This window comes from Crocodylus siamensis, chromosome 11 (genome assembly GCF_052110815.1).
Source record: "Crocodylus siamensis isolate JL-2025a chromosome 11, ASM5211081v1, whole genome shotgun sequence".
In the NCBI taxonomy this organism is placed as follows: domain Eukaryota; kingdom Metazoa; phylum Chordata; order Crocodylia; family Crocodylidae; genus Crocodylus; species Crocodylus siamensis.
The window spans coordinates 39773235-39795768 of NC_143405.1; the positions used below are offsets into that span (position 1 = coordinate 39773235).

At 47.7% G+C, this 22534-nt stretch overlaps 1 long non-coding RNA gene and 1 pseudogene across 2 annotated transcripts in view; both read left to right on the forward strand.

The window, feature by feature from the left end:
* Positions 1 to 18644, forward strand: part of LOC149855759 (uncharacterized) — a 183292-nt gene extending 164648 nt beyond the window's left edge. For both annotated transcript variants that reach the window (XR_016438519.1, XR_016438520.1), the window contains exon 3: positions 18513 to 18644. This is a non-coding gene — a long non-coding RNA (uncharacterized LOC149855759). The remainder of the gene's footprint in view (positions 1 to 18512) is intronic.
* LOC149855761 (uncharacterized) lies at positions 8448 to 9467 on the forward strand (annotated as a pseudogene).
* Positions 18645 to 22534: the final 3890 nt, after the last annotated feature.

The window sequence follows — 22534 nt, forward strand, 5'->3', positions numbered from 1 at the left end:
GGCCGCGGATCCACCCGTCCCTCAGATGATCCACAAAAGAAAGATGAAAATCAAAACAAGCACTACGATCAAGAGGGCTCCCTTGATTGGAGCGGCTGCTCCAGCCGTCTGCAGCCATCTTCCAATACCTGCTTGCCCTCCCAGGGGTCAAAACCCCTTCTTGGTTTTCGACGAGCCCCCTTGGAGGGCTTAATCAGCTTCCCTCATCACAGTTAAAACTCACTCTTGAGCTGCAACCCTATTACAGGGACTGCGGTACCCAGAGTCAAATAGTGCCCTTCTATTAGGGTCTTTATGATACCAAGTTTCAGCCGGGCTCCGTCCGCTCCTGGTTGGTAAATAACCAGTCTTATGCCCTGCAAGGGCCAGCAGACTGGGTTCAAAAACCCCGCTGGGGCTTTGCCCTTTTCCAGAGGCTCCTACTGGCACTCAGCGTTGCTCACAGCGTCCTTTGCAGCGTGCGCCGGCGTGCTCCACCACCTCGACGTCCTCCTTCCGGTTCCGCATCACTCTCGCTTATCGGCTCCGGCCTCTCTTTTATGCTGGCGAAGCAAGTCCCAGCCCCTCTCTTCCCCACACACCTGGGTAAGGGGGATTTCTGCCTGGCTCCTTGGGGCTGCAGACCTGGGGCCACTGGCCCTCCGCTTAGGCTGGGAGCCAAGGAGCCTGCTGGCTCTTTCTCTCCCTCACAAGTACCAATACGAATACATACTAGAAAAACGGCACATTTAGTTAATGTGTTGAAGCACATGTTTAGACCCTGGCCGTAAGCAGTTTGCTCCTGGTCAGTTCAGGCAGCAGGTAGCTACAAATGCTCCCTGGCTAAGCCCCATTCTCCATGGGGTGGGAGGAGCTGCCCTGGATCTGGGACAGCTCCCCCTTGTCACAGGCCAGCTGGGCACCGTGAGTGTATCAGTTCTGTTGCAGGCCAGCTGGGCGCTGCGAGGGTATCAGCCACTGGGCTGTTTGGTTCAGTTTCGGATCAAGGAAGCAAAGTTGGGAGTGTAGCAAAGGCAAATTTATTAAAGCTTACACACACAACAGTTAACAGAAAGATAAATGTGATAAGCAGATAATGCAGTATTAAAGAGCTAATAGTAAATAACAGATAATAGCAACCGATAGATGGATCTATTCAGTCTCAGGCCAACTGGGCACTGCGAGGGTATCAGCCACTGCGCTGTTCAAAACAGCAGATAGACAGATGTGTTTGGCAACTTATTGATAGTTCCTCGATGCCAGGTGTGTGCCAAGTGATTCCAGTGAAGTCAGGCATCCCCAATTGACGCTGTCGGAGGGATTACCGGGGAAGGTCCCTTGATCAGGATCCAATCCTCACTCACACCAGGAGTCTGGGCTGGAACAGCAATGACCGTTCTATTCCCTCCTTCCTGCTGGTCACCTGACACGCGCACTTTTTATACTTAGTCTTATGCTAATCTGTTGGCTTTAGAGCCACTCACAATCTTGCCCTATAGCTGTTACCCTAGTTCCACGAACAGTTAGTTTTATCATTTTGGTTAAATGTATGACAGACAAGTTACATTTGCAGGTTACAGACTTACAAGCTTTATATTAGGCAAAAATTCCAAATACCTCCAAGAAGCACAAATTTATTGCTTATTAATCCCTCTGGTTCTTGCCATCACAATCCACCCCTTGCTTCTTTGGAGCATTTGGTAAGGCTTACAAATGATTTCTGCCAGGTGGCGTATACATGGTTGGCAGAAGCAACAACATTTACTTTGGCATGGGTATTAAACTTCATTTTCTAACGTCAACATTTAAAGATTATATTGAATAATAATATTCCTATGACTAAACTTAGTACTCCTACAAACCAAGGAAAAGCAGCACCTTTAGTAAAGGTATACATTTGCACAGTACAGACCACTTCATACCACTTACACAGCGGGGGAATATTAGTAGCGCATTTAATAATTCGCCCTCCCTCTTGAGCTATGAGGGCAAGTTGTTTTCCTTTTGGGGCATCTTTGAACAAACCTTGTATGTGGGCCACTGCTTTACCCCATTCTTTTAGCTGGGGCATGTCTACATCTTTAACCCAGGATTTTGGAAGGCTTAGGTTAAGGGTGATGCTTTCTAATTGGGTTTTCGGCCACATTAAGGAGGCTTCCTAGTCTTGGACATATAGGGTAGCTGATGCCCCTGGGAAATCTTGAGCTTCTGCACAACAGCTGGTGCAGGAGGTCCAAAACATGCTGTTAGGATGATATAAGCAGACAGGACCTTCCCAGCAAACTCGCTGGGCTAGGGTAATATAGGGAGTTGCTGGTAGGGGTGTTACAGAAACCATGTTGTGGGAACTATTAGGCCACCCTCTCCATAAAGTTCCCAAGCCTATTAGAATGCCATTTACAGGGTACACTGGGGATTGGACTAAATACTTGGGACAGTCGGGGGTTAAAATTTCCCAAATGGGAGGATGTAAGTCCCCACCCCACATGCACCCACCCTCTAGTCCTGTTGTCAAGAGATGGGTGGTGGACCACGTACCATTTGCTACCCCGTGTACGATGAAAAAGCATTTTGTCTTGCTACACCCCTCCCAGCATGTGCTCCATGTGTCTCAGTAAATTAACCGTTGAGCTAAAACTGGGGGTAGTCCATGGTACGCTAAACCAAAAGGCCATTCTTTGTGTCTGAGATCACCTATCACCTGGGAAAAATGAAGATTAAGTGAAAGCTGCACTTGAGCACAAGCAGTGCTCCAGGTTTGATTAGCATTGGCTTGGAAGGCTACATGCATCAAAAGGTAACTTATTTGTGCTGCTTTTCGGCCAATGGTTGCCACTAACTGGGTGTATTCTAAGGCCATGTTATCAATCATAACTCCCTTAGTGAGAAAACCTATGGCTCGCCATATATTCATGATTCCTTGGGTGTTTTTCTGGGATTTATCTATGTTCCAAACTCCCATGGCTGAATTGAGCCCATTCCACACATGGTCTAGGGTATCTCTTTTTTTCTGGGTGATTGGAGGCTGAGCTGTGGGTTGGAAAACAGTTGGCCAGGTCCAGCGCAGCATATTTTCTGCCAACCAAGTGCTGGCAGAGAGAGGAGTTAGGAAATGCTATTCTGACAAACCATTGCTTGGGGTTAAATGTGATACGGGCATTGAACAAGGAGGCATTAAGGAGGACTGGAGCCCTGGTTTGGAACCTCCACCAGGGAGTGATGTTAAATAAGCGAGGTAGTGGGTACACCTGTAGTGGCTCCTTCTGGATTAACAACGTACATCCCTGCTTAATGTAAAAAACGGAAAGGGGTTCTTCTGTTCGGGTGTTTAAACATCTTCCTTCTTCCCTTTGGGATTGGTAAATCTCCCAGTTGGGCTGGTCGAAGGAGTATGTTCACTCGGGTGTGTCCCCAGCTGTGTACTTAAATGCACACTGCCCAGGTCTATGGCTTTGGTATCTTACAGAAATGATTCTGGCATGGTGCCCCCCTGGCCAGTTGTTCTGGGTTGACCAGGGTTGTGCCCTGCAGATTTTCCCAGGGTGATTGGTGATATGCAGCTATTGTGTATTCAGTTCCATGAGCATGCCCCCCTCTTCCATATGGCGGAACCACAAAATACCCAGAATATGGGACGTGTTGGCCTCCCATTCCGTGGACCACCACTTGACGGCATAAGAACCATTTTTAAACCACCACAGTACCTTGCTGTACTTGGAGGACTGGTGTATTTGGTGAGCTGTACACCATTTTGCTAAAGTGTCATCAGGCAGGGGAATGGCTGGAATTATCATCTCCCATGGAGTTGGAGTTGGAGGGTTTGGTTGCCTCCTTGGGCTCCAGGTGGTTGTAGAATTTTGAGCTGCAGGTGGGGTTGTGGCAGTGGTCACATCGGGGCCCAGGGTGGGCAGCTTACCTGCTGGCAGAATATAATAGCACCAGGGCCGTTGGAAGAAATCACAACAATCTTCCCCTGTCCCACACTCATTTTTCCCGATCCTGGCATATGGGAGGAAACCGAGCAACCTCCCTGTCCCACAGTAACATTGACAGATTCCTCCTTGCCAGTCCACAATCCACCGCTGGCGACTGAAAGGCCAGTTTTGCACTTCTTTGATTGCAGCTGGGTGCTCCCAGTATTCTAGTGGGTCTGAGGCCTTGGCAGTGGGTGTGATCTGGGGTGTGGGAGCATGGGAATGCTCCACATTAGTCAAACAATAGCAAACGACTAGCAGTCCCATCATGATGGCGTTCCACCCCTTCATTGCTGGGTGAGGGTGGCAATGTTGCTCTGGAGCAGGATGATGACTCCAGAGAACCCCGAGGCCACTACTGCTGTGCCCGTGGATGGACCCAATCTGCAGGAACAAGGAAAAATGGAGTCTGGCTCCCATTAGATGGCATGAGTTATGTGTGTTATATGTGTCCCGTGCCATTAACACCCCTTCCCCTTTGTCCCCCTGCATATGCCTAACTACTACCTGGTCTCCTGCCTGGAGTTTCCCCCAGCCACCCCTTGAGTGTTCCACTGCTGGCTCGCGGGGCCCACTTTGACCAAAGGCTTGCTTCATGGGGCTTCCTCCATGTAACAGGGAGCCTTCTTGGGGCCAGTTTCCCTGTGGCCCGCCCACCTGTTTCTGGGCTAACCGCCCGCCTTCTTGCCCTCCATACCTTGTTGAAATAAATTGGTTAATGGATGTAATAAGCAGGAGGCTGCCCATTTCCTGCCCCAATGCCAGGGGGCACTGTCTGTGGCTCCATTCCTCCCCTACACTGCAGCCCAAGCCTCACAGATGGCATCTAGCTGTTCTCATCATCACTGGCCCCCCCAAACTGGGTCACAAAATCCTCCTAATTGAACCCCACCTGGATTCCTCGCCTCAGGCAGTCTATTCCACTTTCATACCAGGCAGCATAGCTCCCTGAACTGCTTCCCCTTTGGGTGTGGTTCCCCCCGGGACCTTCGGCTCACTATCTCTGGCCCACCTCCAGGCCAGCTGGAACCCCAGGTGCACAGCTCTTGGGCAGTCCTCATGGTGCACCCCTGGCCCTTTGACCCTTCCAGTCCTGGGCCCAGCATTGACCAGTCAGGGGAAGTCCAGACAGGCGTGAGTCTATGGCCTTTTCTCTCTCTCCATGGGTCCACCCTCCAAACCCTCCAAACAAGGGGTAACCCACCTGGTTTTGGGGGCTAGGGGCTAAGGTGCCCTGACCTGCCTTTCACCGGGGTGGTAACTGGCCTGGCATTTCCTGGGAGCTTCTGGCAGGGTGCAGTTTTAGGTTGTACCCAGGACCATGAACCTCCTTACTATCCCCTACAGCTCCTCCCTTACCTCCAGATGATAGCAGCAGCCCTCCAGCCAGGCGGTGTTGTTGCCTGGCCTCCAGCAGCAGAACTGCCCTGTTTATATGGGCAGCCCCAGATTCAAAATGGCTACCCTCATCAGGCATCTGCCAGCTCCAGGCCCTTAAAGTAGCAGACACAAACAGTGCCTTGCCACACTCCAGCGTGGGGCTGATTGTTGGTCCAGTTAACTGAGCGATCCAGGTGCAGGTTGCAGTCCTTGAGGGCCGAACTAGCAGCCATTCGCAGGTTACACTTTAAGATACTGTTGGTTCATTCTACCAGTTTATTAGATTGTGGGTGATAAGGAGTGTGATAGGGCCACAGCACATGATGTTTTGCGGCCCACTCATACACAAGATGGTTGTGAAAATGTGAACCTTTGTCACTTTGCAGTTCTACGGGAGGTGGGTAGATGGCTAACAGGTTTTCCAGTGCTGCACAGGTGTCCTCTGCAGTGGCCTTGGCGGAGGCGTGGGCAAACATCTTTCCGGTGACTGCTTCCACTGCTACAAACACATACTGTCACTTTTTGGGGGTGTAGGGAAGTGGGCCTATAAAGTCGCATTGCCAAACTTGCCATATTACCTTTCGACCCTTTCATTTCCCACTTTCCCAGACTTGGGGGGCCCTGCTGGGTCATCTTTCTGAGGGGTCACTGCCATGGCCTTGGCAGTTTTTATTAGTTTGGGAAGCCCCAGCTTCTGCAAGATGGGCAGAAGCTGTACCAACCACCAGATCGCATTTCTTCCCGGGTGAATTACTAACTCTTGTTGTAAGGCCAGTAGGGCTGAGGTGCATTCCGTTGGTGCTTGTCGGCAGAACTTCCTCCACGTGGCTTCTGTCACTAGTTCTTCATCTAGTGTGTGCCTCCAGTTTTCTGCTCAAATGATTTCAGTTAAGGCTAGCTGATACAGACAGCGGATAGTTTCCTCTAAGTTAGTTCATGCCTGTGGGGGAGGGTTAAGTTCTTCTTCCATGTTACTGTAACCTGTGGCAGCCGCCTGTATTGCAGCAGAAAACAGATTACTGTTGTGGTCCTGCCCGACCCACTGACCCAACTGGATTTCAGGGCGGAGAAACAATTGTGCTGCCTTGGTGCAACTCACAGATACTGCTGAGGCTCCTTCACCGTACATTCAAATTAACCAGTCTATTATTGGCTCCCCCAGTTTGGCCTTCTTGTAATTCTCTGATTTCTGTGCGAGTAAAGGTATGTGCCTCCATCTGGAGATTTCCCCCTTGTGGCCCTGCACGGGAAGGGTTTGGGCTAACTGTCCTCCTAAATTCTCTTGGGCCAGTGGGGCATAAGGAGGTGGGATCTTGTGGGCTTCTTCTGCAAGCCTCACATACTCATCATCTCCTGGCTTAGTTTCTGCCATTTCACCATACAGACCCTTACTCTCTGGGTCATCCCACAGCTCAGGTTTTGGAATTCCACCATAAAGACACTGCCGGACCTTTTCAGGGGAAGGTTCTACTGATCATGCCACTTGCATCTTCTGCTCAAGGGCGGTGATTGTCTGTGTGACTAGTATCTTTCCCTCCCAATGCTTTAGTATCTCTAGTCAGTCTTGCACTGCTCTGACTGCTGCACAAGCACTACTAGAATCCTTTTCTTCCCTTAATTCACTTTCAGTCTGGGTTACTCGACCCTCTAGTGATTGGATCTTTTGATGGAGCTGAGTGGCTTCCTCTGCCCCCAGACTTAGGCAGGTTGCCAGCAGCCAGGACAGGCATCCTTTCCTTGGTCTGTCTTTCTGTACGGCAGTGAATGCAGCCCATTGACAGAGAACTGTGGAGGGAACACTCCAGGTAGGTCTCAACCTTTCTTTATCCCACCCTGGATTCTTAACACCATAACCTCTTCTATTAAAGCAATCAGCAGGACCCACTTCTCTGCCCCCTCTGCACCATTCTTCCCCTCCAAACTCTCCATCCTCAATCCTGTTCATGGCGCCATTGTCACAGGCCAGCTGGGTACTGTGAGTGTTTCAGTTCTTTTGTAGGCCAAAACAACAGATAGACAGACATGGGTTGGCAATTTATTGATAGTCCCTCAATGCCAGGTGTGTGCCAAGTGATTCCAGTGAAGTCAGGCATCCCCGATCTACGCTGTCGGAGGGATTACCGGGGAAGGTCCCTTGATCAGGATCCAATCCTCACTCACACCGGGAGTCTGGAGTCCAGGCTGGAACAGCAATGACCGTTTTCTGTTTCCTCCTTCCTACTGGTCACCTGACTCGAATGCTTTTTATACCTAGTCTTATGCTGATCTGTTGGCTTTAGAGCCACTCACAATGTTGCCCTATAGCTGTTACCCTATGGGATTGAAAGGTGTTAAAAAGTATCATAAAAGGTTACTACCTAGACTCAGGTTTATCCAATAAGCAAATTACAATGCAGCACCTTTAGGTTTGAAATTGACATTACTCCACCTAAGGCCAACCCCTTTGAGGTTTCTCTGAATATGCTTTCTTGGGATGTGCTTTCCTGGAAAAGTGAGGGCGCAGGCTGTGAGACAAGCCAGAGAGCGCCAGTGGGGGTGCAGGCTGCGAGACAAGCCCAAGAGCACCCGTGGGGCGCACGCTGCAAGACAAGCCCGAGACGAACAGGAAAATCGACCAAACAACGTCCGGTACATCCGCGAGGCTTGGGGGTGGTACACGGGTGGTTGGAGCCACGCATAGCCCATAAGGCTAGGGTGCACCAAGTCAGACAATACAGAACAGTGGCCAGGATACACCAGAGCACCGTGTCCAAGTGGACAAAAGGCAGCCTCCCTTATAAAATACATAACATCAAAGACATGGCGGGCGAGAATGAGGGTGCTTTATCATGAACTTGGCACAGTAGGGGGCGTTAGGAGAGATCACGGCTGCTCCTAGGACCCCACGCTGTGACAAATTGGTGCATTGGCTGGGAACCCAGCCGTGCACGAGGTAGGAGCCCATGTCCCTGAAATGGGAAACGAACCCAGGGGCTAGAGTAGGGCGACGGACTTTTTTTTGGGAAGGCAGTCTTACCACAGCTCGCTAGGTTGGGCTGAGGAAGGATACCCATTGCCCGGAATTTCTGGAGCAAGACTGAGGCCCCGACCCAGGAAGACAAGGTCAGGGTAGTTATGGCTCAGGAAGGAATTACGGGAGGCCAAGGACAGGAAAACTTTGCCTGGCAATTGAGGATGGATGAGATGAAGGAAAAGATGACCCAATTGGAGTGGGAGCTAGGACTAGCAGAAGCCCAGAAAGAGAGAGCAGAGGCGAAGGCTGCAGCATTAGAGTGACAGGTACAATCGAGTAAGAAAGAGGGGGGAGCAAAAGAAGTCAGGTGCCTAGTGGCGGCAGAGGCAGAGAAAACTTGAGTTATTGAACAGCTTATTTCCCAAGAGGCTCAGAAGAGCCAGGAGAGGGAAGAGAAGCTGCAGAAGATGTAGAGGGAGATGACAGCCTGGATGGCATGGTTTCCAGAGGCCTGCACAACTCAGGCAGGAGAACAGCAGGAGATGCAGCAGAAGCTGAAAGTGGCCCGAGGCCTAATAGGAGTCCTACAAAAGAAAGTCCACAGCCAAGTGGACCAAATAGAAGGTCTGCATGAGGACCTGGAGAGATGTTTGGGGGATGAACATTTGGTCGAACAGCTGCAAGAAAATCTGAGCGAAACCCGTACCCAAACTGAGGAAAATGGCAAAGTGATTGGGCGGGAGATGAAAAAGATAAAAGCTTTCATGATAAATTATGAGGTGCTGCGCGATCAATACCTGTCCCTTGAAAGGGAGCTAGAGGACAGGAAGAGAGAGAGTGATGGGTTAAGGTCTCAGTTACAGAGTGTGGAGGCGGAAAAAGACCACCTTGGAGAAGAGGCACAGTCGCTTAAAACCCTCCTAAAAGATAGCCAGGCTAAAGAAGCAAGCATAAATGCAGAAAAAGAACAGTTACGTTTGGAAATGCAAACTGTGAGGAAAGAGATTCAGGGGTTGAAGGCTGACAAGAGGCTACAAGAGGCAAATAACAAGATGGCCATGAAAATCCAAGAACTGAAGGAGGTTGAGAGGTCAGAAGAGAAGGTAACAGCAGGGCAAGAACTGCAGACCGTAAGGAACACGGATGCACTAAGCGAAAGGCTGGAGGTTCTTGACACTTGACTAGTGGAGTACGCGAGAGCCACAAAGTTTGAATTCCATGAGAGGGAGGTACTTATGGAGTCCTTGAAGCAGGCAGAGGCACAAGTTGAAAACATCCAGTCTAGGTTTATGCAATGCCTAGAGTCAGAGGAGCTTCCCAGTGTCAAGAGTCCAGAGGGTCCTAGAGAGGAAGCTGGGCCAGGACAGCCGGGGAGAAGTACCAGGGAGGAGAGTCCCGTAGAAGAGAAACTGGGGGCCTTACAAAGGGAAGCCCAGTCAGCCCTCCTAGAATACTGGGACCTGAGATGGGACCAGTGGCAGAATCGCCACACGCAAGAAATGAGCCAGCTAAGACACCAGCTGAGGGAACTATCCCTATTGCAGGGCAAGGGAGGAAGGGCAGTGCCTAGTCAAGGGCAGCCAGAGGTGGCTGACTTAACAGAGGTAGGAACAGCAAGGAAGGATGAATGGACTTCCTCTAGGAGCGAGACCTCCTGCTCAATTTACCAGGACTGTGCACAGACAGTCCCAGGCCTAGGGCAACACGAGTCAAAGACAGGCTCCACAAAAAGGGGAGCAATTCAGCCCAGAAAGGAAGATGGAACCCAGGCATGTGAGACAAGGAGGAGGGAACAATCAACCAAAAGGGGATCAGAGCCCGAGAAAAGACCACAGATCTATGTGAGTAGCATCCTCAGACAGATCAGGTGGAGGACATTAAGAAAGATCATTGAAGAAAAAGTTGGAGGAGTGGCTTATGTAAAAATCTATAAGGGGCCTAGAGGGAGATCCACTGGCCGGGGAAAAGTGGAGTTTTGGAGAGATGAGGATGCCCAGAAAGCATGAAGTCGACAGTGGGAGATCTGGGGAAGGTTCCAAGACCTGCAGGGAGACCGAGAGAGACAAGAAACCCTACAATTTACCCGGAGAAAGAGACCCAGGTGTGTAGGAAGGGAACATAGAGGGGCTAGAGAAGAGAGGGAGAAGAAATCCCAAAAAGGAGGTAGGAGTTTAGCTGGCAAAGGGTGCAACTTACCAAGGCTGGCTAATGAGGGGGGACTACCTGTGGCGGGTAACTCCCGACAAATCCCACATGGTGCGCCTTGGGTAAAAAGCGAGTAGGAGGTGCCTGAAAACCTCCGCCTCCGTATCTGAGTTGTCGGTTGCCTAAAGAAAGGCCAGGAGAAGAACCCTAGGAGGATGCAACACCTCGCAAAAAGGAAGATCAGCCCTGGTGAGTCTTGATCTTAAGGGGGGAGGTGTGTTGCAGAGCACCTCAGTGCTCTGCTCCTATAAACAGGTACAGGTGCTGGTTGCCGGGGCAACTGCAGTTGGTCAGCTGACTGGAAGGGGGCAGGGCCTGACCTATATATGTAATCCAGGCTGAGCCTAGGTAGGCAGTTCCCTGCCAGCAGCCATAAAGGTGGGAATTCTGCTGGAGCAACAAGAAGGAAGAGACCAGGAAACATGAGCAGTTGCTATGGGTGAGAGAGGGAGAAACAGTCATGGACTTGAATGTGGTTATAGCTGGATGGTTTGAATTTATGCCGTAGCCAAGAAGCTAGAGTTTCTGTTTACTGGTTAAAACCAGGGGACTGGGTGAGGCTATTAGGGGATGGAGAAGGCTTGGGGACCCCAGTGCCAGAGAGGGCACAACATTCAGGGGTGCACTGACCCCAGCCTTGAAAAGGGGAGCAGAGGATTGGGAGGGGGCCAGGTAAGGTTGAGGCCACCTGAGCCCTAAGTGCAAGAAGCCCCAGAGCGGGCAGTTGCGGGAAGCCCCAGGGCAGGCATATGTAAGACAAGCCAGAAAACACCAATGGGGGCGCAGGTTGTGAGACAAGCCTGAGAGTGCCCATGGGCCGTGAACAGGGAAATCGACCAAACAACATCCGGTACATCTGTGAGGCTTGGAGCGTGGTACGCAGGTGGTTGGAGCCACGCATAGCCCATAAGGCTAGGGTGCACCAAGTCAAACAATACAGAACAGGGGCCAGGATACACCAGAGCACCGTGTCCAAGTGGACAAAAGGCAGCCTCCCTTACAAAATACATAACATCAAAGACATGGCGGGTGAGAACGAGGGTGCTTTATCGTGAACTTGGCACGGTAGGGGGCGTTAGGAAAGATCATGGCCACTCCTAGAACCCCGCGCCATGACAAGAAGCACATATTTATTGCTATTAATCTCTCTGGTTCTAGCTATCACACCCTCTGTCCCCTGAAGCACTGGCTGTGCCCCCTGCCAACCACAGACTGGCACCCCAGTGGAGCCTGCAGTTCCCTGTGGCTGCTACAGAGGGGCAGAGCAGGGCAGCAGCAGCTCTGAACTGAAGTCCTGTCAGAAGCAAATTTGCTACTGACAGGGTACACATTCAGATGCGTGCTTGGGTGCAGTTTAATGTACCTGAATTCTCTGTGCAGAAAATGCAAGTGCATTAATTGCATGTGTAGATGTGCCCTTTTGGTAGCCAGGCAGGGATTGAGATCAAGCTGCACCTTAGGCAGACAGGAGCAGGAGGCTGGGAGGGAATTCTGAGGATGGCTGTGGGAAGATGGGCACTAGTCTAGGGAGATGGATGGGAATCTTGAGGGAGAACTGGGTGAGGAAGGGTCTAACAGTGGCTTTTGACATATTCCTGAACCTCATTGTTCTCACTATTTGAGGGAGCCCCAGCTCCCAGCCTGACACCAGAAAGTGGAGGGCCCTAGCAATCTAGCTAGGCTGGCTCACTGTAGGAACCATGCAGATGTACCTTATCATGTTCACAGAGTTTGCTGCAGGGCCATGCCTGCCAACTCCAGCAGACCTTTAAGGAGCTGTCTGACTCTGTCTGTGTGAAGGAGTGAGACAAAACTCATAACATGGAGGGTTGGCAGGGCTGCAGCTGGAGACCGGAAAAGAAGGAAAATATCAAACCAACTTCCGGAGCAGCCTCTTGCCCTGGAGAGGGGCAGAGAGGGGCCAGTTCCCTGCAGGCCACAGGGAGAGATGAGTGACTGCGCTTCTCAGCAGGCAGAAGAAACATGCCTGAGGAACACTGTGGGAGTAACCCTGAGGCAGGTGGAGGCCTGTATACACGCTGCTGGTGGTAATTTCCAGAGCGGAGTGGAGTGGAGCTGCAGCTGAGGATCCAGAACTAGGGAGTCCACAAGGCCTGAGAGAATCTCCGGAGTGGAGTTTTTCAATAGAGGATCCACAGGAGGGCCTGAGGGAAAAAAACTACAGCCACAGGTAGAGCCTTCCTGCACATGGGGGAGACCCCAAAGAGACTGTGAATGTTCATAGGGGTGCAGGGCAGGCTAGCGCATAGCAAAGAATGGGCTAAGGGTTTTTTTTGTTTGTTTGGATTATGGTGATTGGGATGTTGAGCACCTGATCATGAGTAAAAGGGACATTGCCCGAGCCTGACAAGAAGGCTGGGAAGCAGCTGGGATTTTCTTTGGTGTTTTGCTGTTTCTTTTGATTTCTTGAGCACAGGCCAAGACTGGCCCCTGGAAGGATGTACCCAAAAGAGGCCCAAGGACACCCTGGGGTAGGGTACCAAAATAAGACCACAACAGGCAGCACTGCGGCCTGGCTGCAGAAGAATACTGTGAACACCATCTGGAGAGGCTAGGCTGGGGTAAAGGGGAGGTTTTAGAGCTCCACAGAAGAAACAGGGATCAAGACCAGGCAGGATCACCATGGGCAGTGCCTCCCAGGAATATATATGTCATCAAAGTCATGGCAGGAGAGAAAGCATAAGATCCACTTCTGGCAGATCCACTTCCTGGCAGACCAAGTGATCCAGAGCCAAGTGTTGCCACCTGTAGGCAGATGAGTTCAGGGCAGTGGTAGCAAGCCTTATAATACCTACAGTCATCACAGTCTGCTTCCAGCAATACTGCCTTCCAGTGGACTCAATGTGCTATCTGTGCAGCCGGTTGAAGCACAACATGGAGCCTTCCACCTGTGAGCGAGTCATATGCTTTTGCCTTGGAACCACGCTGAGTTATTTAGATCACAAGGTATCCCCTTACACTCGCCTGCCATGCTTTGATGGAATTTATGTCTAGGAGGATGGATGTTCCAGCTTGCATGTCTGTCTGATCTTGTCACAGATCTTCTCCAGGGCTCCAACCTTCCCTATACCTTGCCCCTTTCCTCTCAGGTGGGTGTTCACTGTTCTCTGTGGGTGATGAGCAGAGGCAATCCTGGCCTCTCTCTCTCCCAGGCCCTCAGCTTGTGGTAGTTCATCCTAGTTTCTCCTCAGCTCTGTTGCTCTATGCATTTTCTCCTCAAATCAAAGAGCATTATCTCTCTGAGATGCCTTGGAGTTTTTCCCTCATAGACTGCCTCAGTCCACTTCAGTTATCCTCTTTGGGGCTTGTAGGTTCCTTCTCCCTTTTCTTTAACTCAAATCAAATTAATGGACTAAGAATTCTTCCCCTTCCTTTTTCTTGCTATTATTTCTCCTTAGTGCAGAGGGATTTAAATCAAAGGTAGAGCCTCTAACTGGGCCCTTTCTTACTCTATTCTTTTCCAACTCAGAATTAACTAGTACTTCCTCCAGGTCTCTTCTCCTCCCTTCTGGGTCTATTCTGCCATTGGCAGCATGTCTCTGCTTGGTCCTTTGCTTGCCGGCAAGATGCCTATGTTCTATTCCTTACACAGGCAGCCTCAGGGTCACCTCTGTCCCTGCTTGCCAAAGCAAATCACTTTTGTTCACTCCCTTTCCCTCCTTCCTTGGTGGGCTGGCCCAACTACTTTCCACAGAGATTCTTCCCCTAGATGACCAGCCTGGGCTTCTGTGAGGACTTGGTCTCTGTCCTTCCCCTTTTCCCCGGTTACTTGTCTCTCTCAGGCAAAAGGATCAATCTCTCTTCTTTGGGGTTGTCTCATTCTCCACAGCTCCTGAGGGTCCAGTGTGCTGGCCTGCTCTTCCAGGTTCCTCCCCCTTCCTGCTGCCTCTGGTCAGGTTTCTTCCTGGGGTTGCCGAACTTCCTTCGGCATCCTCCCTTTAAACTTCCCACCATCTGCCGTGGGCTAGTCAGAGTCAGGGCTGGTTCTCTAGAGCACAGGTTCTCGCACTCCTGGGATTGCCAGCAGCTGTGCTACCTTGGGTGTCTGAGCCTTGCCATGCATCTGGACCTGGACAGGTGAGTTCTCCTGTCCACAAAGCTGTTTCCATGGAAGTGTGGCAGGAGCCAGAACTATGTCCCTGCCACCCCACCCCACTAACTTTGACTTAACCAGCACCTAACAAAGACAGCACAGTACTAGCTGGCCCTGAGCATAGCTCAGTAGGTTGCAGGCCAGACTATGAGCATGAGTCAGTCCATGGCTTATACTTTTTGGCTTGCCTCATCCTGCACAGCCCAGACTTCTCTCCTGCACACCCCAGTATTTGGTGCTGCACCATGCAGGAGTTCTTTGAGATCACTAACAACCCACACATGCTGGGTGGTCTGGGTGGAAACTTTGTCCCTATGTCTTGAACATGCTGGTGGTCAACACTGCCTGACTAGAATTCACTGAGTTCGTCAGGACCTGGCTGATGGCCTCTGCCTGAAGTGTGGGTCCCAGGTGGCATCACCCTCATTAGGATGAGCATGGGGGGAGCAACTGAGGGTGCCACACAGAGATTGGATGTCATTGCCATTGCATGTTTGTCCCCAGAGCTGGGTGCACTAGAGAGATGCCTTCTTGATGCCCTTAGTTTTTTTTTGGGAGGGTTCATTGCCCCTCTCTGTGCCATGGACACCCTTATTCGTGATGCCGCCTGGGCATCAACTTGTGCTGTGAGGTGATGGCAGATCAAGACCTGGGAGGTACAGACAAAACTGTCTGATGGTTGTTGATGCTAGATTTGGACCCAGCCCCTATACCTTTTTTCCAGTTGAGCACAACCCTCAGACTAACCACAACACCTGCCAGTTGATAATAGGTGAGTTTATTGATATAGAGTGATAACAAAAAAAACAAAACCTATGCAAACAAACAATTCTATATCTACCAATCCTAGGTCTGTCATCAGTCAAAGTACATCTGGTCAGGATGCAGGCACCACTCTGAGGCTCTTTCTCTTAGGTGTCAGCAGTCTGGAGGTGGGATGCCAAGGCTCACGGCCCCCCTCCAGTGGGGTGATGAGACAGGCTGCTCTGTCCATGGCAGCCTCGGGGACCCTTCCTGGGCAATGGGGGTGGGGACAGGGATGGGGACCCTTCTCATGGAGAGAAAGGAGGGATGGGAGGGATAGGGAAGAAAAGGAGGGACAGGGGGGATCAGCAGGCACTGGAGAAGTCCCTGTTCCCCCAAGCACTGCCAGGAATGACCAGGAATAACAGTCACAAGCTGGCAGAGGGTAGGTTTAGGTTAGATATCAGGAGGCGCTACTTCACTGTCAGGGTGGCTAGGGTCTTCCCTAGAGAAGTGGTGCAGGCTCCTACCCTGGGGGTTTTTAAGAGGTTAGATGAACACCTTGCTGGGGTCATTTGACCCCAGTATTCTTTCCTGCTATGGCAGGGGGTCCGACTAGATGATCTGCTCAGGTCTCTTCCGACCCTAGAAACTATAAAACTATGAAACTACCCTTCTTTACAGGTGATCACATGGAATCCCAGTGTGTATTTTAAGCTACTGTCTGAGAGGGGTGCAACAGTGGGCCTGCAACCCCATACTTGAAGCCAAGCATGGAACCTGCCTGCTGTGGTGCTGTGGTCAGAGTGGTGGGGGTCTCCCACCCAGTGCAGGAAGGTGTCCAGTTGTCCTTGTGTGGCATACTGTGCATTGGAGCTGATGTCTTTGTGCAGCTTTCAGTTGCAGCTTCTAGCAGGTCGAGGGAGCTGCCTGAGAGAGAGCCCTTTGCTCTGGCAGTGCAGTACTGTGTGGGCTGCCTCAGGAGCATCTAATTGTCAGGAATGTTCCTTTCAGTAGGTGGTGGGAGCAGGTATGTGCTTTGTGCAGCCTGCCTAAGTGGCGGGCAGCTGACCACAGAGGCATGCAGAGGGAGTATACTGTCCTCTGACTACCTTTCTGGGAGGACAGACTTGGAACAAAATGACCCTCTGGAGGATCTGTATGTCTTCCTGTACTTTTCACGGGGGCATGTATACACCCCAGGGGCGCCAGTAGAATAGACTTACTCAAACTAAAACCTGTGCGTGCCCACTCTTTGTATGCCTTTGTGTTTCTGATATCAGTACGTCTCTTTAAACTGAAAGGCCCGCTGATTGATTTTTTGGCTTGCATATATCATTTCACATATTTCAGTCAGCTGATCCTGGGTTGGGGCTAATACTGTGGTGCTTGATCTTTGGACTCCGCAGGCAAGATGAGTGCAGGGCTGGTTTGTGAGTTAGACTGGGCCCCAGTGCCAGGATTGGGACTGCGTTACCTCTGTCCTGCCTGCATGTATGGATCAGGCCCTGGAGCTCTGCCCAGCCTTTGTGCATTGGATGGGGTCCCGTGCCATCTCTGCCTAGCCCCTGTGCACTGGGATTAGACCATGGGGCCCTGCACTGCTGCTGTATGCCAGGGTCAGAACCCAAAGCCTTGCACTGGCCCCATTCACCAGGATCAGGTCTCAGGGCCCTTTTTGCCTTTGTGGGGCCTCTGTGTGCCAGAATCATGACCCTCACCCACCCTGTGCCCCGGGCCGTACTCTCTGGCTTGTGGAATTCCCCCTGGGTCTGGAAATTTGAAAACACCACTCCCCTGTTGCCAGATTTTCAGACCTATGGTGAGGATGACACAGCGCTGGGGCTAGCCTGCGGGCTGGGGGTTGAGCACCCCGGGCTAATATGTATCATGGAGCTGTATCCATGTGTCATGAAGCACTAAGCACAATGACAGACATAATTTGGTCACAGGGTGAAGAAAATGTCCATGTTTTCCCTCAGCAATTGTTTTCTTTTTGTTCAGAATATAAAAATGCCTGTGCTGTTCACTTGATATCTCAGCACTTTGGTGAAGATCTTACTTTGAGTCACATTTATGTTGTTGGCCAGGACACAAACAGTGGTAACACTGCTAAGGAGGAAGCTGTCATTTAATTTCGTTGCTGTTCCCAATGCTATTCTACATTTTACTTTAGACTATATTGATAAATTCTGGGAAAGCCATTAACGAAAAAAATATTCCCTCATCCTTGAAGTCATGAGACAGGTGGACCGCATGACTTATAAAATAGCTATTAATTTAGGTAAACTAGGAACAGGCATTGCATTTGTCTGTGGGCAAGTTGTACCTGTGTTTGTCCCAGAACAAAAATATCCTGGGATTTGCATGTACATGCATCACCTTTCTAATCAGGGTTTAGTGAGTAGTGCTGTTTTCTGCCATTGATTCAGTAATGCAATCCTGCAATAAGTGTACAGACGTACTTTGCAATACATCTGGTTTATCCCAGGATAAATGGAATGTCTGTTTTCAAATTCTCTTTACTAGCTGACTTGGAATCATACAATTCCCAGTATCAAGGCAAAGTGCTGTTCTCAAGTTGCGTTTTGGGGATGTTCTGCAGTTTCCATTGCTTGGGAGTTGCTCAAATCCAGAGTCTCCAGCATAAAATCTGGGGTGGAGATGGATGGGGAGGAAGGAAGGTTCTCCATTACAAGAAACATTTGCTGTATGAAAGGTTTGAAATGTCATGTACCTGAGGAAGAAAAAAAGCAAATTTTGTATTAAATTCCAATTGGCATGTGAATATTTTGAGTCTGATTTTCTCCTTGCACCAGTATAACTTAGTTTCCTTCAGTGACGTTACACCTGGTTTTCTACTATGAAAGGAAGAAAAGAGATTTTTTTTCTTTAAATGCTATGATTTCCAAAGTTCTCTTAAAGAAAATGAGTAGCACAGTAAGAAAGGCTTACTTTCAGGAACTATGAATGAGGCAACAGAATGTGAAAATGACCTTTACATGTAATTACATTATTTACTTTAAATGAACTCCCAATTCAGTTAATGAGACGAAATGTAGGGAATATTATTTTCTTTCCTTTACTTTTATTTAGCATAATTTTATTTAATTCATAGCTTTTTGACTTATTTTCTAGTAGGTCTTTTCTTTTTGCATTGCAGTTCACTTAATCAGCATGTGCATAAGTTCATCCTTCTTCAGTGGTTCAAGTGGCTGAGTTTCAAAGAAGTCAATGAAATTTAAACTTGTTTTGAAGTGCTCTGCTAAATCTGGATGTGATGTCTAAAATAAAAGGTTTGATTTTCCACTTTTGAATAATGGAACTATGCTTTTTTCATTTAACTTAAGAACAGTGAATGCCCAGGTTGTCTGAAATTTCTTCTCAATTACACTTAATCTTTACTTGGTAAAATTAAAAATAAAACGAGAAGGATAAGTCAACCTTGAAATTACACGTCTTGTTATTGACCAGATTTGATAGTTATGTAGCCTTTTTTATATTCAGTTTACACTGTTTTGGGGAACTTTATTTAAATTTAGTTGCTGGAGGGGGATATAGTCTAAACTATGGATAATGTCTACTGTAGAATGTCTACAGTAGACATTCTGAGACAGTGTCACTGTCTAAGGCCCATTAAAAAACTGATTTCTTTAAATGAGCTCTTTGACTATTGCTTTAAAATCATGTTTAAATTGTTTATTCCTTGTTTGTTGATTTGTATATATAAAGCTCTGTAGGAAAATTTCTGATTGACATATTATAAAATAAAGCTTATTATTATTTATGAAAAATAATATTGTACAGCTACAACACAAAATATGGAATACATTTCATGTCATGATTTATGGTCTGAATCTACAAATTACACATTAGATGTGGATTAAGTCAGAAGATAGTATTACCCTTAATGATAGTGTTGAGGTTTACATAGTTTTTCAAGTTAAAAATCTTCTGGATTTAAGAATTATCAGATTCTTATTTCTACTTTCATTAGAATGATATATTTTTGCCATCATACTCAAGTATTTATTTTCTAAAATTGTTCTCTTAAAACCAAAAGTTTCTCTCTCAAATTCATCTACTCCAGTTTCCTGGAAACATTGTATAGACTATGTACATGACATTTATCATTTGCATGACTAAAGGCTACATGTTTTAGCTTGGTTTAGCTTTTATGGCACTAACTTGTAGCTTCAGTAACTCTATATTGACTTGTATTCAGGTTTATAAAAACACTGGATTGTGACTTTTTTTTTTCTTTCCGCTACCAAGGTTACTAGAAAGGGAGGCAGAAAGTTATCTTTCTTAGCTCAGAATTGCCAGTTGACGCAAGTGTGTCTTTTAAAATGCTTTCTGAAGTGCTACTTGCTTATTCTGATTTTGTCGTAGCACTACCACTGGTGTATTTTACAAGTTTTCTGTGTGTATAGCAGTAGAAAGGGTCTTGCATTGCAACAGAGTCAGTACAAGCTAATGGGCATGAACAAACAGAAAACTGGTACCATGCAGAGACATGGTGGGATCAATTGCTATTCTTGTGCCCTCCTTCAGTTGGTGCCCCATTTCCTCCCCCAATAAGTAATGCCACTGGTATCATGCTGCATTATTTTATATGCACTTTTTATGGATTGGTTGATAAAGCTCAAAAGCAACTGATTTTGAATTTAATAAATAAGTTACCTCAATATTAATGAGAGATTTTTGTCAAATAAAATGAAGTCTTGAAAGAAACTTCTATTATTTTCATAACCTCCTCTGTTAAGATATACCTCCAAAGTATATTTAATTGTTTTGGGTACAGTTGAACTCCACTTCTGTAAAATTCTGCTGCCTTAAGTTGATAATAGCTGCTAATAAACTATTCAACTAGTAACTTATTTTTCAGTTGAATAAATACTGATGCTAACATTGGGAGTGTCTACACATTCACTTTCAGGTGCAGTAGCCTATTTTACTGCTTGTTAAAGTGTCATGTAAAGACCATGCATTATGCTAATGCACAGTAAAATAGACTACTGCACATTAAGCATCACTTAAAATGTGTGCTTTCAGTACTGTACGCTAGGGCAGCTTAATGCACATTTAGTTAGTACCTTAGTGCCTCACATTGCAGGTACTAAATTTAATGCATATTAGTAAAAACGCATTAATGCATGTGTAGATGCGCCCATTGTAATATAGCCATGAACTCTTCAAAGCACAAGGTAGATCTTTCCATATCAGGCTATTGCAGATGTTGACCTGCCATTTTGGTATTTCAGTGGATGGAGTTAACTTTTTCTTAACATCTAAGATTCTCTTGAGTGTTCTGATCTGCTATTTCTACTCAGAGGGTCAATACAGCTCCAGTGTTTCATGCTTTGAGCTGAAGAGTGATGTATAGCAGGTGCTTTCCAAATCTCCCAGCACCTTCCAGAAACATTAGAGGGGATTTTCAACTTCCTTTTCAGCTTTTCAAACAGAGAGTCAGGCCAGTCTTTGGATTAGAGAACTCCATAAATTCGCTAATCTATTATATAGGCATCCAGCTAGCATCTACTATTTTCATGGTTTGTGATACTCCACTATGCTGACCTACACCAAAATTGGTAGAATTTAACAAGCAGATCTACAGATCAATTTTAAATTACAAGCAGAGAAAATATCACTTCTCTGATGTTTGTATATAAAATTTGGGTCTTAAATTGCTTTTTCCCTTAATCATCCTTTGTTTGAGTTACGCTGTTGGTGGCCGTCTTCTAAGATGGGAAGTTCAGTGCTGTAAATAAAGTCCAGCAGGATGCAAGGTGCTGAAAAGAGTGACTTCACTGGCTCTATTGCTCCACTGCTGCAGTGAAATGAATGATTGTTGATTTGTATTTAATGCTCAATTTCCTCTCCATTACTACAGACCATGCAAGGCAGACCTCGTTTCAGGCTATTCATGTGAGAGCTCGATCTATCCGGTTTCACATCTGCTAAAAGCCCCCGTGTCATGCTAATTACATTCTCCCCAGGAACAAAGTTTTTAAGGCCAAAGAGAGATTTATTTACAACTGATGTTCTAGTCCATAAAATTTGCTGTTTAAAAGTTAGAACCTATAAAAATGCAATCACAAAAAGGAAGAAAGAATAAAAATTGTAAATGTAGGAAACAAGTGTAATGCTCTGGGGTTAGTCATGTATTTTCTATGTCCTCTTTACATACAAATGTACACTGAATGTAAAATATATGAGAGCAATGCCTCTGTTTTCATGTCCCATAGCGTAACAATTGCTTCTTCATGCCCCTTTGGCAATGCGCCATCACTGAGCATACAGGTTACACTCACACTGTTACTGCCTCAGAGGAGCTGAAAAATAATCCTCTGGAGAATCAGATGAATGCATATTGCGACAAGGAAATGTGTCTGGGACCCTTATTTGCCTTTGTTTCTGCTCCTGTCTCTCTTACTTTTATCTATTTTCCTCTTTTTACATTAAAGGTTTGTTCATAGCAGCCAATTCATTCATTTTCTCCCATGCTCATTCCACCAGCTCTCATTATGCTGAGCCTATTTCTCCCTTTTGGTGTTCCCATCGCTAATGTCAGATTCCTTAGTCCTTCTCATCTTGCACCAAAGAGAAAGAAAACAAAAAAAGAAGTAAATGATTCCTCCTCTGCTAACTTTTTGATAGAAGTTCAAACCACAATCATGGCTCTGTTAGTAATATAGGACTGGAAGAGAGCCTCTGGATTATCAGGTTTGGTTCCCCAGGGTCACAGGCAATCATGCCATACAATTCTTTCATAAACTGATCAAGCTCCATTGTAGAACTGTATGTCTCCCACTCCTACCAGAAGGTTGTTCCTGATGCCTAGAAATCTTCTAATTTCTAACCTAAATTTATTCATGGCCAAGTTAGACCTATTTGTTCTTGTGCTAATATTTTTTTTTATCTTTAACCTTCCTGGTGTTACTCCTCATAGTTTTCCAGAGGGTAACTACATCTTCCCTCAGCCTTTGTCTATGCCAGTGATGTTCAGTCTTCTGGACTTGTGGGCCAGGTGAGTGGTGTGGTTCTGGTCTGTGGACTGGATGGACCCCACACTGCTTCTGCCTGCCCCTGCAGCCCCAGATTGGGCCCCACATACTGGGATCAGGCCCCAGGGCTAGCACCATCCCGGGCACTAGGATTTGGACATGGGCTTTCACATCAGCC